General features: G+C 37.2%; 1 protein-coding gene across 3 annotated transcripts in view; it reads left to right on the forward strand.

Moving 5' to 3' along the window:
- The first annotated feature begins 383 nt into the window (after positions 1–383).
- Positions 384–23,400, forward strand: part of B3GALT1 (beta-1,3-galactosyltransferase 1) — a 588,569-nt gene continuing 565,552 nt past the window's right edge. For all 3 annotated transcript variants that reach the window (XM_082465172.1, XM_082465170.1, XM_082465171.1), the window contains exon 1: positions 384–659. The gene's annotated coding sequence lies outside the window, so the exon portion shown is untranslated. The remainder of the gene's footprint in view (positions 660–23,400) is intronic.

Consider the following 23,400-nt stretch of genomic DNA (forward strand, 5'->3'; position numbering starts at 1 on the left):
CGGGCCGAGGCTCTGGGGACAGAGTCACCCTGGGGGGCCCTTTTCTGCCAAGCCACGGGCTCCGAGCCGTCACAAAACGCCCCAGGCCCGCCTCGGTGGGCCCGGCCGTCCGGCCACACCTAAGGCTCGGGAGCCAGGAGTGCCCCACCGCGAAGCCCTCCCGCGCCTCCCCCCATACCAAACGCCAGCAGCCTCGCCGCTTCTCCCGGAAACGAGCTTGCTGAGCAAAGGCGGAGGAAAACCTTGGGCCTTCCGCTCTGATTGGTCTTCCCCCGCCTCGCAGGGCGAGGCAGCGATTGGCTGCCGGGCGTTGTCAGTCACCGAGGCCAGAGCCTTCGCCGGGGAAGCGCAGCCGGGCTCGGGTGCTTCGGCTGCCGCCGCGGCCGCTCAAGCCGGTGCAGCTGGGCGAGCTCGAGCGGGCGCCGCTGCCTCCGCGGCTGCCCACCCTGCCGCGCCGCCGGCGCTGCCGGTCTTGCAGGCGGACGCCGGGGAGGGGCGGCCGAGAGAACGGAGCACGAGGAGGTGGAGGCGGCGGAGAAGTGATGCTGGCGCCGGGGATGGGGCAGCGGCAGCGGAGCAGCAGCATCTGCGGGACCCAGGCTGCAGCGTCCCTGTGGCCCGAGGGCCAGCCGAGCGGCGGGAGACCACGCGCCCCACGGGTAAGGTCCGGCCCGGCGGTACGCGCACCGGCTCGGGGACCACCGGGGTTTTTAGTGGTTACGAGGCTCATTGTGCCCGGGCATTCAGACAAGGGTGTTTGGGACCCGGACAGAGAGTCCGGACGCACGGCTAGGCTGATGCTCGCTCCGGTGCCACTCCTGCTCGTGCGTTCTCCCCTCCGCGCTGACAGACTTTGATAGCGCGGGGATGGCATTGTGTGTGCATCTGCGTGTTTGGGTGCGCGGTTTGGGGCACTTTGCGGGGAGCGCGGTGGGTTCCCTCTTGCGTGAACCGACGTCCTTCAGGGATCCAGGCTGGGATGGAGTGAATAGGATGCACTTGGCTCAGCGGGAGGGAGAGCGCACGCAACGCACGGGAAAGTCCTCCGTGGCTCGTTAAGAGCCGGGAAAATTGAACTTTATTGACCTTAATGAAAAGAGGGAGCTGTGGATACAGCGCGCCAGGGGACAGGCGCATTCACCGAGGCTCCCCAAAGTCCCACTTTGCGCCGGGGACTTTGGAGGGGAGGGGATGGGAGAGGAAAGTAACGGTTGGTCCGCCTCGCTGGAGAAAAGGAGGACAGAGGGCGGGGAGTACAACTAGGCTTGGGGAATGGAACTAGGCTTGGAGAGTGGCGGCTTTTTTGTGTGTCTGACGCCCCACGTAGGAAGCTCGCTACACTTCTCAGGAACGCAGATTTGGGGATGGAGAGAGTCCCGCTTTGAGGGGCTGATGGAGGTTGCTCCTGGCCCGCGCCAGCGTGGGGCACGGGTGTCAGAGACTTGGCGGCTGAAACGGGGCGGGGCTCGAGTGCACGTTCAGATGTAGCCCCTGCCTCATCGGGCTACCTTGGCCGGATACCTTCGCGGTCGGGACTCGGCCGGGCGCGCCCGCGGCAGCTGCGTTCTGCCGGGTGGCCCCGCCCTCCGAGAAAGTTCCGGCCCACTGGGGTCTGCGCAGCCAGACCTAGAGCACGTTAAACGCCAAGTGTACCCAGGTGTAGTACCCAGCTTCTTCCAGTACCTACACTGTTTTTATTTTATATTAAATTAGTTTGTTTTGTAAAGCCACTGGGGAGTTCCACCCGCGCTGCAAACCTTTCCGCAGAAGGCGGATTTTTGCGCTGCTGCAAATGGATGGTGCTGCCGGGCTAAGTCCGAGTCTCCGTAGCTCAGTGCAGTGGTTTTTCCACCCCTCTTCAGGACGCACAAACTTATTCTTGGCGATTGTTTTGTATGTGGCCCTTTGTCTCCTAGGAGTCTTTGCTTGGAAAGTTCTTGAAATACCTCGGCAGTAACAAACTGCCCCTGCCCTGGCACAGATGGAGAGGCTGTGGTCCTTTACAGAGGCGCTGGAATTGCAGCGGGGAATGGGACTGGAGAGGGCAGCTCCCTTCTTACCAGCTAGAATCTTTGGAAAAATGTTAAAAATTGGCTCAATACAGGGAGCCGGTTTTTGAGCTGAGAACAGCACTTTCCCAGTTAGGTAGATCTTTAATCCCTTTCACTGGAGGAATCTTTGGCCCCCAAACACAACGCAGCACAACAAACAAAACCCAAACCCAAGCGGCAGAAACGACTTTGGTTGGACTCATTTCTGATTTGGCACAGCTGAAAAAAATGAAAGTAAGACACATAATAGAAATACTGTAGAAAAGCCAGGAGGGAGCTGTCCAAAATGTCAGCATTTTTTGTAAGTTTTTTTTTTAATTGTATAAGTAGTATTTACCCCCAATTTAGTAATATAAAATAATTCTGAAGCAGATGAATAACTTACTGGTGAACTAGGAGTGATGTTAGTTTTATGTCCGAGAATGGTTGCACTTTTTTTCATCATTTAATTCATGAACTGTAAATGGAATATTTAGTACTATTTTAGTTGAACGCATACATTGCATTTGGGTTAGTACAAAATTGGTAGCACATATTTTCCCTGTAGTAGTCATCGCATCTGGTTTAAAGGGATAGTTTTCTGATATCATTAAAGAGAGTATAGCTTGTGATTGTTACATTTCAATACACAATTTACCTGTTGCCAGGTGATTATTGTAATGTTGCAATATTTAGTTGTAACTTTTAGGACTTTATTAAGATGATTAAACACATTAGGCAGTTGATTTTAGTTTTGTGTTTCATTTATGCAGTGCTATGAGCTGATAAAATTGTTTTCCCCTATTAGCGGATGTGGGAGAAATAGGCTTACATTATATTATGCATTACTAATCAGTAATTTTAAAATAAGCTTAAATTAAAACCAAGTTACCAATAACATCCAGTAATCAAAGAGGAACTTTTAAGGAAATTTTCAACTACTTGGCTAAGAATGTGGTTTTCACATTGCTAACAAGTAATATCTTGTAAATCCACTGCATTATATATTGGGGTAAGTTACAAGTTTTTCAACAGAGCTTTTGTATTCATTTTCAGGTGTTTTGAGGGGTTTTTTTGGAGGGGGACTTTTACTTTGGGATTATTTTTCAGATAATTAAATACATTTTCAAAGCCACCAGACCAAAATGTAGTAAAGTGCGGAGAAATGTGTCAATGAGCAGAAATGTGGGGATAAAGCAGCAGTGTCTGTGTGTGACTGAGAGCAGAAACGGCGCAGGGTGTGAGTGGGAGGGGGAGTGCTCAGGCTTAGGGGATGTAGTAGTGCTATAGCCGCTTAGTTCATGCAAGCAATTCAAGTTGTGTCAGTTCTGCAGATCCACTTCAGTTATGACTTGTTTTGCTGCAGGGCAATCCATGAGCTCAGACTGCCATATTTTCTAGGTGGATTTTAGTAACTCAAGTAAATGTCAACTTGTCAAGACTCTAGGCCACTAAATTCACTTTTTGACCTATACCGGATTTTAATTTTAATACTGCATAACTTTTCTAAAAAGATCACATTTACTGTGTATAGCAATGCAATAAATACCATATATTTATTTTGTCAAAGAGTCATGACTAGAGTCTCTACATTAAGACAGTGAAGTTTATTTTATTTTATTTAATAATAATTTGTATTCATTTAATTAATGATGAGATCATTTTGGTTTTTGAAAACTAACATGTTTCAGGGAATTAAAATCCTCAACCAGTTCAGTAAATCAGAAATTCATTTGCATTTTTCTCGAAGTCTCTGCCTCTGTCCCTGTCTCTCTTTCTCTCTGTCTCTCTCTCAGACACACACACACACACACACACACACACACGCATACATATACATGCACACGTACTGGAAAGCTTCTCAGGAAGAATATAACCACTCCTGCATTTGAAACAAATTCACCAACATGCTAAATGATCAATATACTTCATAAGGCAAAATTCTCATCCTCTTAGGTAATCTGTTACTAATTAATTATGGTACTGGTTTATTCAAGTAAAATTTAACAAGTTGAACTGTGCTCCAACTGTGTGCAAAACACTGTTCTGGTTGCTTTGACCATATCAGAGAATAAATCAAAGACCCTTGCCCTCATAAGGCTTATGTTTTCTTGAGGTAAAATAGATCATAAACAAAAAATGTAAGTAGAAAACTTATATAGAAGATTTATCTCCTACCAACCTACCCTGTATCCCATGGCTGAGTCTCTTTCCATCTCATTTTCTCTCCAATTAATACACATCTACCCACACACCCACACAAATATACTCAAATTAATCTAAGAACTGGAAAGTAATCACGATAAATATCTGATACATGTTACTTCTGAAGCTATGTATCAAAAAACAGCAGTGCATATGATGAAGGTTAAAGGTAAGAGAGGGATTCAAAGATGATTAAGCAATAAAATGACAGGATATCTGCCCTTTAAAAATTCTTTAAAATCAGATAATAATATTTTTCAGAGGAATAGAGTGGGAAACATTATCCTTTAACATATTGCATTCAAACTAGCAACATTTTAAAAGGCATTTATGACTATCCAAGGTCAAATCTACATAACCTCATTTAAAGGGGATGAGTGAATTGAAGTGGTAATAAAGGACCCAAAAGCGTAATTCTAATGCGAAACATTCTACTTCTTCCACATTGAGAGTGACGTATTCATGTAACTGTGAAAGTCGATCAAAAACCCTAGAGTTTGAGGTTAAGGTTTTCCTAAATTTATTCATCAAAAAAAAAAAAAAAAGACTCACCATCTGATCGTCTAATAAGAAATGCCAAAACACTTCAAAAATTTCAGAATAAGTTTGTCTTTAATTCAGAATTGATTTGGTTATCCAGTCCAATTACAGATAAAACCTTGCAGTATTTTCCCAGATTCTGTTCTCTTGGGCGTAAAACAGTGTGCAATTATGATTCCAGTTTCACTTTTTGTGCTTTCCATTTCATTATTTTCTTTAGGGTCTTTAGCTTAAGTCTCAAAATAGTTTGTGTGTGTGTGTGTGTGTGTGTGTTTACCTTCGTGTAAAGAATGGAACCTAGCTTGGCTTTCAAAAGTTGGTTTGTGAACAGTATTTTCATATTAGAGGAAAACTGAAGTTGTCCTCGCAAGAAGCCAGATCACATAATGAATTAATGGCAACTTACCAGTTCTGTTATGACAAGGTATTAGTGCAGGGCACACGGTGCTAATAGTCATTTCTGAATGGATTTCCATCATTCAAGAAAAACCTTCAAGATTTCTGCTCTACAATCCAGTTTTAGGAGATGAGGAAAAGTCTTCTGATAATGCTGTTTCAATATTTATCTAGATTCAGAGTTGCATATACCACCCACTTAAGCCTTTACCTTTTTTTGCCCTGGCTTTTCTCCTTTCTGCCCAAAATACAAAACTTTAGGAAAACAGTGTTTTTAAAAAAGCAAGTAAACCAACCAACAGTTACCATACCTAGCACACAAAGTCATCTTTGGCTGATTACTAAATAGTTAGATGAAAGCTAAGCAGAAATCAGATATTTGGACCTGGGAAAAACCCAGGTCATTAGTCTAACCTCTCCTGTGTATAAGGAAGAACTTCACTCCAGGAAGTTAGTAATACCCAAAGTCAATTGAAAATAGAAACAGTTCTAGAAACATTGTTTGTCAACTACGATTTGTATAAGTTAACTCCATACCAATTGCCCATTATACAGCCCTACATTTTGTAAAATGGAGGTATAAGAAGAAATGACAACATCCACCAATTTGTGCATCTAAATATTTTAATACCTGAAATAATAATACATCACATTAATATTATGTTGGGATCAAGAAAATGATAAATTGAGAGGCATTCAGAGATGTCATCTAAGATTTATAGGGCTAGAGGTGTGTTTGCATGTAAAATATTTGTATTTAATTCAGTCATTTTGTCTATAATATTCCTTTAAAATATTTACTAGTATCTCTAAACAAGGGATTTCTCACTTCCAGAGGTCTATGGGCTTCAAAGTGATCAATAGGTGAATTCAGGGACTCCAGGAAATACCAGTTGTTTCCAAATTTTTTGTTCTTGAACGTTCCATAGCAAGGGAAAATGGTTAAGAAAACCTTAAAAGCAACTGCTTTAAGTTAGCATAAAACAAAAACAAAACAAAATAAAGCAGAGTGAGGGAACATGTGGGGATAAGGAGAGGATTTTAAAGAACTAGGAGCTCTCTTATTACTCAAGGAAAGGAAAAAGAAAAAGAAAACAAACAAACCTATTGCTAGAGTCTATCAGACAATGGTTTGAAGAGACACTTCGTTGTCCTAAGATGCAAATCTGCAACTGAAGAGATGGTTTATAACTGATATACTGCACTTCGTTCTGAGCTTCTGCAGTTAGCATTTTGTTTGGTCTTTGACTATGAAATGTTTTCATGACATATATAGGTGACATCAGAGCTGAATCAATTCCTCACTGAACAACAAAATTTGTGGGTGACTTCCCCAGGGCCCTAGCACTCAAAGACAATTGCCAGAGGTATACTTTGGTTGTATACAATTGGTTATAAATTTAAATGCTGCTAGACGAGAAAAACTGCACTAAATGTGCACACATGTACTGTGGCTGCATGAATAGGGCACATGAACTAATAGACTCCTTCCGTTGCTGGTGAGTTCCCACCACGGTCCATCACTACTTTAGTTTCTATGTCTATTAAATGACAGTAGCATTACTGATTACTTGAATTCCAATTTTTGAGGGGTTAGATGAATTGAATGTGAGCAATACATATTGATTTCTCTGAGTGAACACAGCCATCCAGTTAGAGACAGGAGAGGTGCTATATTTGATAAGCAAAAACTAAAAAATAATGAATTATACTGATAAAGTTATTTTAGTGACTATGTTGGCCTAATTCCCTTTATTCAAATAAATAAAAGATACTCTTTAGTTTCTAACCATGCTGACTAAAATAAAAAGTAGGCCAATCCTGAAATTTCTTGAAGGCAGCTAAAGTCGTCATTTTTTCCTCCATCTTTATTGGTTCCTTCTCTCTCTCTTTCTGTCTCTCTGTCTGTCTCTCGATAGATAGGCAGATAGATAAATAGATAGATAGATATTTTATACTTTAAGTGTTATAAGGAGTTATTTCAAAGCTGCCTGAAATTATCTCCTGACTTTTTGTTAAAGTAACTCAAACTCAGAGGATATTAAAAAGCAAACTTTTACTAACGGATATTGACAATAAATGTGAAAAAGTAGAGACTTTTTCAAAATAGAAATACTGAATGTTTATGTATGTGTATATACATACATATATATATATATATATATATATATAGACAATCCAAATAAAAATCCAAAGAGATTGTTGCAAAATTTAGAGATTCTGAAGTTCATATGGAATAGCAAATAAGTTATGATAGCAAAAGAATGTTTAAATAAAAAAAGCATTGAGACAAAGTTGTACTATCAACTAAAGATATTAAAAATAGTGGTAATTAATACAGTATATTAACATGCAGACAAACATGAAGAAGAAATTTTAAAAACCTCAGACACGAACTCTAAAGTATGGAAAATAAAGCATGATATGCAGTAATCACAAACCTGTGTGAAAACAAAAAATGATCAATATATGGTGCTGGGAAAATTGAGTAATTATTTGCAAAAAAGGGATACTCCCTATCTCACATTACATTTCAAAAATAAATGTCAGATGATAATGAAGAGTTAATATAAAGAAACTCTAAATCAACTTAGAAGAAAATAGAGACTTCATAAACACAAATATAAAGGGAAAATATAAAGATTTGACCTCATAAATTTTAACAGTTTTAAGTCAAAAATGCCATAAGTAAATCAAGAAAATATTTTCAATACAAATTGTGAATAACAGTTTAATATTACTCTTACGAAAACCTTTCAGTGTTTTCTCCTATTAGAGAACTTATCTCAAAATATTGTGATTCACAGCTTATATCCATCCTCTTCACTAGATTGAAAACCTCTTAAAGAGAGAAACTGATCATCATTTTATCCCTAGTGCCTTGAACATAATTGGAGACAATAGGCATTGTCATTGGCTACCAAAAAATTTCCAAGTATACCAATAGAAAAATGGACTAAGAAATAAACTGATAATCTATGAAAGCTAGAAATATATAAGGCCAGTAAGCAGCTAAAATTTTAACTTAATGATAAAATGTAAAGGAAAAAATTAAACGATAGCACTTTTTTAGCTTATCAAAGTAGTTAAGACTGTCAGTAAAGGTTGGTTCATTTACAAAAGGTGATGGAGATGGTGAAGATGGGGCAAACTGCAGATTCCCCTAAACTTCCGGTAAGGCTTTTCATTGGTGTTTACAGAATTCCTTTGTTGCATGGCTACAGGTATTAATTATGACTAACTCACGGAATAAGATCCACAACAGAAGAAAGGTAGTGTGTAGCTTACAGAATCAAAAGACAAGGAGAGGAAATAGAATACCTACAGAGATCGTGGGAGAAACTGATGAAATCTTTGCCAGATACCGTCACTGGGATGAATCAGTATCAGTCCTTTTCTATGTGTCAATTTCCTGCAGGCCCAAATTCCTAGAATGAGACGTATTAGTCAGTATACTGACCTAGCTCAAGTTTCATGCCTAGGCTTTGGTCAGTGGATCACTGGGCACCTTGATTTCTGGTCCTATCAAGACCACATTCAAAGGAAAATCAAGGGACTGTTACTGAGGGGGGAAAATGGATGCTGGACAGGTAAAAACAACAGACATTCACTGTGTGTATCAAAAGCCTTAAAAGTATTGCCTTTGTTTCAGTAATTCCACTTCTAGAAATTAATTCCATGTAATTAGTCAGAAATAACACACAGTTTCATTAAAATGGCATTTGTAGTAGTTTGGTAGTAAAAATAATCTATTTGGCCAGTAATATGGGAATAATGAAATTATGGTATGTATCATTAAATCACGATTTTGAAAGCTTGGTAATAACATTGGAAAATGCGGATTAAATCATAGTGGAAAAAGAATACAAAATTTAATATGAAGGAGAAGCTTGCATTCACATTCACAAAATGGCTTAAATAAAATATTAACGTTTGGTTTGGGGGGCAGTAGGATTATGGGGATTTTATGTTTAAGCCTGTAAAAGTACTTTTTGGCAGGAACAGGCACTACTTCAATAATCATACAAAAATCAATACTAAAACATAAAAGCAAAAGAATCATTGGAGAAATGATAGCGGCTTTGAGCTTCTAGACAACTATATTGGAAGCAGAACATTGGACTGATATACTTAATTTTGTAAGGAAAGGAGCTAATTGTACAATATTCCCTTTTCCACATTAAGTTAGTTACTATATATCAAGTGAAATTTGGCTGGTTTCCTACTTGGATAACTTTTCAGGAGCCATCTTGGACTTTGCTTTCTAACTCTTTAATCTCAATGTAATAGGATTTAAAATGTATTTGCATTTTATGGTTCAAATGAAGAATTCTTACTAGCGAAGGAAGTTAAAAAAGAATAAAAATAATTACATGTATTGATATGTGTGTATCTCATCATTTACCCTGCTCATTCCCATAGGCTCATGCTTAAATTGAGACAATATAAGCTATTATATCTTAAGATAAATTATAGTCTGGCCCAGCTATTTATTAAATAAAATTAAAGATACTATAAAATTTGATTATAATAAAGCAGGAAACCATGCCGCCTCCTATAAATCAGAAAGCAAATATAGCTGAATATTTTGAATATTATTTTCCTGTTGCTCATACCTACAGCTCAGAAACTATAATTTCCAAAGAAGAACAAAGGGGTCTGGATATAAGAATGGGTGGAATTTTCCTAAAAGAATAATGCATTACTATTGTAATGCATTTTTCCATAGTAGTTTACTCTGGTGTATTGGCTGAGCTCTGTATGGGATGATTTTGATTATCTTGTGAATTATACTTGAACAAAGAATGCAATTACTGGAGAAAAACAGAAGAAAAAGAAAATTGGTTGATCATTGTTCCCTCCAATAACCACTGCCTCCTTGTAGCTTGTGGGGATGTGCAGTCTGACAGCCAGTACCATTCCAAGGCACAGGAAAGGATCATTTCGTTGTTATTTTGTTAAATTAATGTATATACTTTTTGAATGGATAATATACACATGGTTCAGAAAACACACGGTAAAAATTCTCCCTCTCATATCCCTTCCCCATATACCCAGTGCTCATCTTCCCCAAATAGGTAACCATTCTTACTAGTTTCTTGGTATCTTTTCAGAGATAGCCTAGCACATGCAAACAAACAGTAAACTTCAACTTTTTCTTTTTTCCCGCAATTTTTATACAGATGCTAACATTCTGTGTGTGTGTGTCTGTATATATGTTTTGCTTCCTGCTTTTTAAACTCAGCAGTGTTGGAAGGACTGTCCAAGTTAATAGTTTCCTCATTCATTTTGAAGCTTCGTGGTATTACATTTGTTGAAAGTACCATAATTTATTTATTATTAGATAGTCCCCTCCTGATGAACGATTGTGTTTTTCTAATCTTTTGGCCAACACAACCAATATTGTCGTGAATAATCTTGTACAGATTATTTCATGTGTGCAAGTCTTTAAGACCTAGAAGTGGAGTCTCTGGATTAAAATGTATGTGTGCTTGTTTACTTTGAGAATGTATGGGTCTTTGTTTATTTTCACATTTGATTACCTTGCTTTCCTTGTCTTTAGTTGCATGATTAATAGTGCTGAATTGAACTGGACCAAAAACTAGGATTCCTGACATTTCTCTAGAGACCCCTGCCCAGGTTTACACTTATCTATCAGCATGCTTTGTGTTTATGCAATTTATTGTGAACTTAGCTTGCTTAGTGAGCTTCCAGCATCTGCGTAACCATCTTTTTTTTTTTTTCTTTTTTTTTTTTTTATAGTTTTAGGTTTTAGGTTACAATTGGTACTATGATCCATTTTGAGTTAATCTTTTCTAAGTTTTTTTTTTTTAATCGTTTATTTATTTATTTATTTTTGGCTGTGTTGTGTCTTCGTTTCTGTGCGAGGGCTTTCTCTAGTTGCGGCAAGCGTGGGCCACTCTTCATCGCGGTGCGCGGGCCTCTCTTGTTGCGGAGCACAGGCTCCAGACGCGCAGGCTCAGTAGTTGTGGCTCACGGGCCTAGTTGCTCTGCGGCATGTGGGAATCTTCCCAGACCAGGGTTCGAACCCTTGTGCCCTGCATTGGCAGGCAGATTCTCAACCACTGCGCCACCAGGGAAGCCCTGCGTAACCATCTTGGCCACAATAATAGTCACTAGAATAGGCAGATTTTGTCAAATTGTTCCTTAATTTCAGATATTCTCCTTTCCTATCCTTTGGTCTACTAGACTAAATCAGTTATATGAGCAATAGGAGGACTCGTTATTCATCTACTAAATGATAATATTAAAAATAATCATGCCCCCTGTTGGCAAGGATGCAGTGAATCCAGTGCTTTCAGAAACCGTTCGTTGCAATTAGGATTGGCACAGCCCTTCTGAAAAACAATTTGGCAGCATATGGGGGGGACTATGAAAATATTCATGCTGTCTTATCTATTAATATTACTTCTGGGAATCTATCCTAAGAAAATAGTACAAAATATGGAAAAGGTCATATGTTTGAAGATGTTGATGGATATATTTTGTGAAATAAACCCAGAAGCAACTCAAATGGCCAATAATACACAACTCAAATGGCCAATAATACACTTAGGCACATATATTTGAGGATAATATGCAACCATTAAAAGTAAATAGGATTATAATAAAATAAAAATACATATGCCATAATGTTTCTTGGAGGAAACAGTGTGCAGAATTATATACAAGTTCAACTATAGCTAGATAACACATACACCTATGAACACTGAAATTATGAATGTCTTATAAAATGGTGGGAAAAGAGGTAATCCCTTTCTTATCTTTTTATCTCATTTATCTAGATAACATTTATCTAGAATGTTTTATGACATTTTAAATTTAAAACTGAAAAAGCACTAGATTTTCCCTTTTGTTTTTACTATTTTGTACTGAATATAAGTTACAGCTTTGGATGATTCTTTGCTACTATTCAGTGATGTGAGATTTTTCATCTTCTCTTTTTTGTAGAGATGAGTGTTTGTAGTCCTAGGGTTGGCAATGCAATGCCTGTTGCTTTCAAAAGTGCTCTCTCACCCCCTTCTGTGTATCAAAAGACATCTTAATCACTCAACTTCCTTTCACTCTCATTCCTCATGATAGAAATTTTTTCTCTTTGGAAGGACAAATTCAAATATTTTGAACAGTCCTGAACTTGCCTCTTACTTTCTTTTTAGACTTAACCTCCTACCATCCTCTCCTGTGCTCACGAAGCTCTTACCGTGCCCATCTTTCTCTGTTTTACTCTAAGCCAAATCAGACTGTCTCCTAATTTTTTATTAAGTTCTACAAATTTCATTAAAATATACTAAGGGACAGTTAATAGCATAGCACATATATCATGCTATCAATATACTTACCCATGAAATAGGTGGACACTAGATAAGATTGCCCATGATAGTTACATATCTTTATGAAAAAGCAAATAACTAAAATATAATGAGAAAAATACCCTTTTTTACATATGAGTTAATTTGTTAACTTGAAGTGGGAAAGAACAGTGTGAAGTATGCGTTTTTCCCGCACTAACTCTTTGGGAAATGAATGCAGTGGCATTATCTCTCTTTATTGAAATGCGTTTTATATCATAGCCTATCTTGTTATCTTTGCCCAGTTGATTATCACATTATCTTCAAAGTATTAAGCTCACAGCTAATTTCAAAGAGATGGCAATGAGAAGAGTGTCATCTCAAGTTTGAAGCAATATATTTTACAGTTCTATCTACTTATCTTTCCTGTCAAGTGAACTGATTTTGGATACTCCATTGTAAAAATGTTAATTTCTGAGGCAGTGAACCAGTGAGTAGACGGGATCATTTTGAAGTTACAGTGGAAGGCAGTAGTGTAGCTGTCTAAAGAGCTTGCTTCGGACATGCCCTGTCAGGGGTCTGCCAGGACTGTCATCTGAGACTGGGGCAGATTTTAAAGAATCCTCTGTTTTTGCTTATGGAGTACTAAAATTCCTCTTTCTCCTTTCACTGCCAAGATCATCCCTTCCCTTATCTTTTCCTAGTTAAACTCAGAGATTTTACTCTTAGCTGTTCCAGAGTCCCCCCACTGCCCCACCAGTTGATAGTTAAAAAAATTGTGGGTATCTCCATTAAAAAGACCTTCAACAACTTCAACAAATTCTCAAGCTCTACAAACATATCCATTTAAAATTGCATTCATAGTTAAATGTTCATCCCATGATTAGGAGTAGTGATGATATAACAAAATTTGAAAATGAAGTTAAAATATCATTTTAGTAAATGGGACACTAGTTACTATCTCATTAAGCTTCTTATTGAGAATAATAGTAATAGTAGTAATAACAGTATATAATTTTTAGAGTGTTACTATGTGTTAGATATAGAATTGCTTACCCTTTTATAGGAATTATATAATTTAATACTTAGCAAAACCTTAGGAGGTAGTTGTCATTAATAATTTTATTTTATAGATGTTGAAACTAAGAACAAGATATTGATTAAGTAACATTTCCAAGACTCAAAAATGGGTTTTTGATGGAGTCAAGAATCTAACTCTGAAACCTCAAACAAAAAGAGAATTACTTCTGTTTATTGGCTTTTGGTGTATAGTGAATTTTCAGCTTTTCCCCCTCTGCCGAACAAACTCAATAAAGGGGGTGAAATTTCAAATATACATACATCTATACATGTACACACATATGCATATGTGCATATGTATATGTTTATATCTATATTTATTACTAGAAAGGAACAGGCCGAGGGTAGTCTAATAACTGGAAAAACAATCCCATCTTCCTCAGACACTGGCTATAATTTCTGTCTATATTATTTATATCCTCTGTCATATATTTACTATGCTGTTTTATTACTTCACATTTCAATTTAAAGTTGGGAAACGTAGTAAGTGATATTTTAAAATCAAATTTGAAAGACTCTGCAATAAGATTCCCTCCATGTAGTCAGTTTAAAAATTAAATCAAGATATTTTGCTTCTAATCAAAGCTTTTTTTGTGAGATGGGGATGGGAGTTGAGAGTTGAGTACATTTCTATCAGATTTTTTTTTAAGGCTCATTTTAAGTTGATAGAGTTTATTTCTCTTTTTTAGTTGGTGATGGGAAAATGGCATCCTATACTTAATTTCCCCCTGTAGCTCAGGTAGGATGTGAGAACTATATTATGCCATCAGGGGCTTGACAAATATTTATGATGGCTGATCTTTTTCATCTATATAAAATCCTAAAAAATAACTAAAAATATCTAAAGCAATGATTTCAGTATACAGAAACTCAGTGCTTAACTCCTGTTTGAACTGGGGACTTAAACACCTGAAGCCTTGTTTCCTAGCTGTTTTAAAGTCATATTCATTGTCATATTTCTATCTATAACTTTACCAGTTGCAAAAGTAATTTACCCAGCAGGATCTGGCTTAACATCCAAGTGGCCATAAATCACAATCATGAGATTTTTTTCATTAAATATATTAATATTGTATTTCAAGAAACTGACTTCTCATAGATTATGGTTGAAGAAAACTATTAAATGTACCTTGGTCTATATTTGATGCTAGATGCTCCAGAGCAGAAGGGTTAGATCTGGCATTAATCCCTATTACTCGGTTTTTCTTTTTCCAAAACATTTGTTTTGGTTACCTTTTATACATCCTATGCTAGCTCAAAACTAATGTACTGTAAAATCCCAAATAAACAGCAGAATTCCAGAATTTCTGCAAATGAAGAAATAGATAATACATGAACGTTGGAAAGATGGAAACGTAGAGTTTATGTACCTTAAAATTGTATACCCACTTCTTTGGTATTACTTCATATTCATGAACCACTTTTTTTGTGTGGCAGAATTAGTGTATGTGGTACCCATGATTATTTGTTCTAGTAGGACTCCATAGCTACGTTGACCTACCTCATAAAAGTTTTAGGCTGTTTTGTAATCTGTCATCCAGTGATTTAGAAAATACTTAGTATCCATATTTTCTTATGCCTATCAAATCACATTATAATTCCAAGAGCCCAATTCATTGATAATAAAGGGTGAAGTAATAAAAATAATTTGTAAAAGAAAGAGAACGAGTTAATAGGCAGTAGGAAAGGGGGAGGGGTGAAAGTAGAGGAGGGAGAAAGAGGCAAAAAACATAATATAACAAGATAACATGTCAGGTAGTGTGAGTGCTGTGAATAAAAACAAGGCAGAGGACATAAAGTCTGATGGAAGAGTGGGTGGTGTGCTTTCGGTAGGGTAGTTAAGAACAATTTCTCAGAAGATGTGATATTTGAGCAGAGAATTAAGGAAGGACCATGCCATTTGATGCTACCTGGGGAAGAATTCTTCAGGCAGAGGCGCTGCAGGGGGATTGAACCAGGTGTGTTAGAGACACCTCAAGCAACGCAGCACTACTGCAAGGAATGAGTGAGGAATAGGACAGGAGGTGAGGATGGAGAGCTAACCAGGGCCTGCCAACAATCCCTTTGTAGGCTTGCAGGAAAGATCATAGAGTATGTTTGAAATGTCAAGGATTGCAGGGTTTCGATTGGGAAGGTAAGGTGATGGGTTTTCTGGCTACCATGTGTAGAATTGACAACAGGGGGAAAAAGAGCCTGCTAGGAAATGAGCTAGAGGCTATTTCAGAGATATAGTTGAGAAATAATAGTGGCCTTGGAGTCATGGAATAGAAACTCCTCAGCTTTATTCAAGTATGTCCGAAAATGATTTATCTTGTTTGCTAATGTCTCACTTTTGATTCTACACATTGTATAAGGATAATGGCAGAAACCAAGGTGCTGCAGACTCATTTGGGAGCAGCATTCTACACTTATCATGTGTGTGCATTTTATTTTTCCTAAGGCAACTTATCAATAATAAAAACACTAAAAGATTTGACTACATGAAAATTAAATGTGCTAATTAGCATTTCCATCTTCTCTCCTCTTTAGATTTAATTCCTACTACACTGTTTATCATTTTACATGCCTTCTCCTTCTTGTTTGGTTATTGCTCACTGACCTGGATGAGAGGAGAGACACTCTATAGTTATACACATAATTTTATTGTGTACATAGCTTTTAAAACTTTTTAACCAGTCTAGACTCTAGTGCAAGACAGAAACCCAATTCAAAATAACTCAGGATAATTTATTGGCTTACGTAACTGAACGATCCAAGGGGTAAATTCAGGTACATCAGGATCAAAGGCTTCAGCCAATGATATGGGGACATTCTCTAACCCAGCATCTTTGTATTCTGCTAGCTTCTGCTTGGCTTCATTCTCAGGCGATTTCTTTCCTTTTCTCTCTTTCTCCAACCTCACCCTCCCTCCCATCCCACCCTTCGCCCCTAAACTAGTCATCTCCAAATTAAAGATGCCAGAAAAGAAGGAGTGGGGTTCTTTTCTGGGGAAAGTCATGATTAGGTCATGTGACCTAATACGTGTGACCAGGAGAAACGAGTGCTGACACATACATCTACACCTTGCTTTTCTGGAACTCCTTATAAGGGCTAATCATGATCCTGAGGAAAGTTGATGGGGAGACAAAAAGTAATCACATCTACTTCAGTTGACTTACTTCAAATACATTTCAGGTTTTCTGGATTCCTTGGAAGCTGCCACTCTATTTTGGGGTTAATTTATGTGAGGAGAGGTTTTTAGAGTCTGACATAACACAACAAACCTCATTGTCATTTGGGTGAATGTAAAAATTACCCAGTGGCCGTGAGATAACAATGGTTGGATCATCGTCTGTTAACACATTGCTTCCAGTTGTGATACACACATTCATCTGAACAAACTTTCCACCAAGAGCAGCAAGAAAAGTTGTTGGATGGAACTTAAAAGAAAAATAAAACTTTCTTCAATGCAACAAAGTTTGTAAAGAATTACAGTGCTGAAATCTGGGAGAAGGAAGAACCCATAGAAGTGAGTTCAGCATTCAAGAATATTTTTATCATTAGGAAGAAATGTCTGAGGGGTGAGTTGCACTTTTGGTGCTCTCGTGGGTCTGGCTGGAATTCCTAGAACTTCCCTAGGGGGATTCACTAGCTAACCATCCTCCATCTGGGGATGGATTTGTAAAGAGCTGCAGTTTAGGAGTAAATTTATTGGAAGCAAACCTGTCTTTGCACAACCTGCAGCCCACCTCCATGTTATATGGTTGGCCTGGAAAACCACAAGCCTTAAAATCAGATTAAACTGGGTCAAGCTAGCTAGTATCTCAAGTACTTGGCAGAAGAAAATGAAAAGGCTGTCTAGAAGAAATATTATCATTCTAGGTTTGAAATGCTTTAGCAGATAAGTTTTCATATATAATAGCCAGTATACATTTAAACCAGACATACATTGACCAAGGAATCAAAATTAACACTAACAATGCAGGGCAGATGGTCATCATATGCTTCTAGGTATGATATCCTGAGGTGGAGACAGTATCATTTATGTAGTATTATGACTGAGAATATATAACTTGAATCTAATCATTGGGAAATAACAGATTAGCCTTAATGAGGTCACTAAGATCCCGCATGCCGCACAGGGAAAGCAAGGCTGTGTTGTTTAAATATGTCAATGTCATAAAAGACAACGAAAGCGGGTAGAAATGTTCCAGATTAAAGGAGATCAGAGAGACATGACAACTAAATGCTGTACATTATCCTATATTGAATTCTGTGCTGGAGGGGAAAATATGCTAAAAAATGACATTACTGGCTCAATTCATAAACTAGTATATTGGATGGAAGACTAGATGAAAGTACTTGTCTTTAGTTTGTGCTGCTACAACAAAGTACCGTAGTCTGGGTGGTTTGTAAAGAACAGAAATTTATTTCTCACAGTTGTAGTGGCCAGAAGTCTGAGATCAGGGTGCCAGCATGGTCAGGTTCTGGTGAGAGCCCTCTTCTGGATTGCAGATGGCAACTTCTCCTTGTGTCCTCACATGGTAGAAAGAGCTAGCTAGTTCTCAAGCCTTGTAAGGGCACTAACTCCATCACTAAGGCCCCACAAATGCCATCACACTGGGATTAGGGTTTCAACATAATGAATTTTAGGGGTACACAAACATTCAGTGTTATAACAGTGTTAAAATAACGGAAGTTGGTAGCTGTCTTGTAGTCATATAAGGTAATAGCCTTATCTTAGAAACTAAACACAAAAGATTTTATGAGTAAACAGTCATGTATGCAGCTTATTCTCAAATGGTTCAGAGAAGACTTATATACATATATTATATATATAGAATTATATGTAGGGAGAGAATTAGGTAGATAGCCAGACAGATAAAATGGTAAAGCAAAGGGGCAAAATGTTAACAATATTTGAATCAAGAAAAGGTTATATGGATGTGTTATGTACTGCTTTTATTCTTAGAAATTTCCTGTAATTTTGAAATTATTTCCAAATGAAAAGTTAAAAAGAAAAATTAGGCCCACTAGGACCTAAGATATTTAAGTTATCAGACACAACCTATAATACCTTACTAAAAAAAATCAGTATACATGTATTATTTTCATTGATATAAAAGCCAAACTTGAAACTTTATGCAAAGGTGACATAGCAGCTTTGAAAAAGAATCATACTGAAATTATTATTGAAAATAACAATAATTGAAACTAAGAATTTACTGGAATAAGTTTAACAGTAAATGAGACATAAAAAAAGAGGGACTTAGCAAGCTGGAAGATGGGGCAGAACAGTGATAATCGTAAAATGAAGATATAAAAGGAGGTAGTAGAAGGACAGTGGGCGGACCTTACATGCATCTAGTTGGAGTTCCAGAAAGAAAGGAAAGAAAGAGACAGAAGCAATGTTTGACAACACAATGCCTGAAAGTTTTCCAGAACTGATTAAAAAATTTAATCCAAAGATTTAAGGAGTCCATGGAGTCCCAAGTAAGTTTAAAAAAAAAAACGTAAGCCATACTAAGATACTTCATAATGAAATTGCAAAAATAGTAACATAGAAGAGAAAGACATATCTTTCAGTAGATTAGAACAACGTTCAGAACACCAATGGAAGGCAGAAGACAGTAAAATATTATAGTCAGTATATTGAATAAAAATAACTGCTTACCTATAAATTTATACTCAGTGGAAATATCCTTAAAGCCCTAAAAAAAATGGAGTAAAACTAGATTTTCAGAAAAAAAGACAAAAACTGCGTTTATCGCCGGCAAACCTGCATTAAACCAGTTTTTCTGTGTATAAGGAAAATGATCCCATAGGTGCAGGAAACGAGGAGGATGTTAAATGTATAGATAAATCTAAATGAAATTTGACCTTATAAAATAATTATGAAATTGAATAAATTGAATTGAGAGAATTAAAATACACAACAACAACAAAATCATGAATCAAGGGGAAGTTAAATGAAGTTAAATTGGTTCTTTTGGTCCTTGAATTGTCTGAAGAGGGACATAAGACTTTAATAAATTGAGGATGTGTGCTATAAATTCTAGGGTAAATCTGGGAGGATAGAAAAGTGTACTGTAATAGAGGGAAACGTGAAATTCTAATTAAAAGAACATTCAGTCTAAAAGACAATCAAAAAAATGAGAGAAATTGTAATAACACAACCAGGACCAATAGAAAATATAAGATGGTGAAGCCATAACAAATATTTTGAAATGACATAAAATGTAAATCGATTAAATGATCTCAATCTCAAAGATTGTTGGACTGTATTAAAAAATTTTAACTATGGACTGTTTTCAAAGGAGTATCTATAACATTAGCATGTGGAAAGTTTGAAGTTCAAAGGCTTGGAAAAAGTTATCACTACTCACTGTTTCTGTGTGGGTAGTGATGACTTTTTTCAAGACAGCACAACAATTTAGGCATGGTTAATTGTAAGGATTGCAAATATATGTCAGAGAGACATATAACACCAGTATTAATTTAGAAGAATATTTGTGATATAATTATCAGGGAAATGCACGTCAAAACCACAATAAGATATCACCTCAGACCTGTTAGAATGACTCTATGAGACATAACAAGTGTTGGTGAGGATGTGGACAAAAGGGAACCCTAGTGCACTATTGGTGGGAATGTATTGGTACAGTCACTATGGAAAACAGTATGGAGAGTCTTCAAAAAAAATTAAAAATAGTACTACCATATGATCCAACAATGCCAATTCTGGGTATATATCCAAAGGAAATGCAAACAGGCTATTGAAGAGATATCTGCGCCCCCATGTTCTTTGCAGCATTGTTGACAATAGCCAAGACATTAGGAAACAACCTAAGTGTCCATCAGTAGATGAATGGATAAAGGACGTGTGGTGTATATACACAATGGAATTTTATTCATCCATAAAAGGAAGGAAATTCTACCATTTTCAACAACATGGATGGATCTTGAAGGCATTATGCTAAGTGAAATATGTCAGACAGAGACAGACAAATACTGTATGACCTTACTTATATGTGGAATCTAAAAAAAACTGAACTCATAAAAACAAAGTAGAATGCTGGTTGCTAGGGCCTGGGGGTTCGGGGAAATGAGATGTTGATCAAAGGGTGCAAACTTCCATTTATAAGATGAATAAGTTCTGGGGATGTAATGTACAGCATGGTGACTACAGTTAACAATACCGTATTGTGTACTTGAAAGTTGCTTAGAGAATAGAGTTAAATGTTCTCACCACACACAAAGAATGTAATTATGTAAGGTGATGAAGGTGTTAACTAACCCTATTGTTGTAATCATTTTGTAATACATACCTGTATCAAGTCATCACACTGTACACCTCAAATTTACACAATATTATACGTCAGTTAAACCTCAAGCTGGAAAAATTACTTGTGATAAAACATAAGATTTCATTCACAATATATATATATATATATTTATATAAATTGGTTAGTTTAAAAATACTACAAAGAACAGACATACATAAAAATGTACCATTAAACTACTACTGTAGTTCTATTCTAGTTTTGCCTGGGATGTTTTTTCTTTCTCCCTCACTCCCTCAAACAAAGCATAGTGAGTTAAGTCAAGCAATGTCCCAATATAATGCTACAATATCTTGGCTTTATTAAGTCCCGATTTTCTTCTTCATTCATGGGAAAACCAGTGTACCATCACTTTTGTCATTTTCCTATGGGGATCTTAGTAAACTAACTCTCCTCTCAGGATAACTTAACTGTATATATTTGCCTGCCTGTTCTCTACTTTTTATAAAGCAAGGAATAGGGAAGATTTTGAAGCCCATATCCCAATTCCTAAACCATCTTTTGGTAAATGACTCAGTGTGATTTAAACAACCTTACCTAAAAAATTGACAGATTATTCTTGACTATGATCAACATGTTAAATGACTGAATATAACAACATTAATTTAAACACAAATAGATGCCTGTATATAGAAAGATTAAGAGTATATTTAGGATCCAAATCCAGGCTGGATCTCCCAATCCAAGGGACTTTAAGCACTCTGGTCCTTTGATGATCCTAATGCAACAGGTCAGATAAAACTCCTCTCAAATGCAAAGCATTCAATTTGTTTTTTGACCTGGTTAAGGCAAGGAGAGAAAACATTTCCCTGTTTAGCTCAGCATTTAGATGCTATCATAGGGAATTTCTTGGTTTGGGACTGTCTGTAAATGTGGTCTCTAGTCCTATTTCTGTCAATCAGTTATTGAGAAGATATTGATTTATTGATAATTATCAGATGATAATTGTGCATCTGATGGATGCACAGCAATTTAGTACGCCTAACAAAAATATGCTTTCTTTTCAGACTTGTAAAGTCCATGTCACTTGTAGTCACTTAGAGTTTCTTTACCATTGTTTCCCTTTGACCAAAGGAAAGTGCCCTCATATTTTTAAATTGCATTTCTGCCGTCCTGAAGTATATTAAGAGTATCTCTTCTCATGCTGCACCCACAAGGAGTAACATGGCTTTGCCATTAGGTTAAAATCCTGATTAAGACAGTATCCTGTTGTAAGCATCACTGGCTGGGAGATTGGAGGGTCTTAATCCTTCCCCCAAAAATGGTTGTCAACAATATTAGCCTGATGTGCTTTTAAACTGAGCTTAGCAGTGAACATTTAAAAATACTCCCTACTCATGAGTGTATAAATGCTGCTTGGCATTGGTTTCTAGATTTTAAATGGGGAACAATAAAATTTTTTAAGACAAAGTTTGAGGAAAATTGGCCTAGATGCTGAGGAATCTGAGTCCCTTGGGAGGGGAGAGAAAATTGTTCAAATGTTGTCTTTGCTCTATAATAATATAAACTGGCTACCTACCAGCACCAGAATCGGTCTGTCACTGGGACTAGCATATATAATTTTACTTCAGTTGTACGAACACTGTAGGCTAATTGACGTGCTGCCAATGTCTTCTTTAACAAGTGTTCCTCTGGTCGTGTAAGTTCACCAGCTCCTCTAATAAAGATATAATTTGTGCCAAGAGTTGATGTGTCATTTGTGGTTTTACCAAATTAATTGTTTGTGTGGAATTAAACTATAGGTTTATTTTGTTGTTGTTAAATGCAAAATATTCAAAACTACTAATAGTGAATGTTTATGTATCATTTTTAATTGTCATTTTCATTAAGAATCCATATTTTGTCCTGGCTGGCATGCAAACAGGACACATTTTTATATGAACACATTTTTTTTTCTGCGTGTGATAATGCTGTTAATGTGGGCTGCTGAAAAGTTTGGGTACATTTATATTGACTAAAATAATGCTTCCATTTTGTATTTTAAAGCCCTTCAAGATTCTGGACCTCCCATTTCTCACAAATAAGGTCATAAGTTATATTTTGCATAAATTATATGGATGTATAATCTTATATCCTAGTAAATTTCTCAAATTTACATAAATGGGTTGTTACATATTGACTATCCATTTCTAATTAGAGAGCTGTTTCATGATTCAGTTCAGTGTGTCCATTAGATTGCCAAATATCTTCAGAACAGGAGTACTTAATAAATTATGTCTCTTAAGCATTATTAAAACAAATCATGCATATTTAGTAAAAACTCTGTAAAGGTGATGATAGTGATATACATCCATTGAATCTTGAAATTTAATTGAAATATTAGTTAAACCTTTTAAAAACGAAGAGCTGTTGCTACATAATAAACTAAAAGGCAGAGAATAATAAGACTTGTTTTTTGCTCCATGCCAAACCATATTTAAAATCCCTGTTTACGCAACAGTCAGCTCTACCCACCACCAGTCCCTCCATTCAGGAAACTTGCACAGGCCTCTTAGATAGCCTCATCCACCACAGGGC

The sequence above is a fragment of the Balaenoptera physalus genome, assembly GCF_965194825.1.
Source record: "Balaenoptera physalus genome assembly, chromosome: 6".
Taxonomy (NCBI): Eukaryota; Metazoa; Chordata; class Mammalia; order Artiodactyla; family Balaenopteridae; genus Balaenoptera; species Balaenoptera physalus.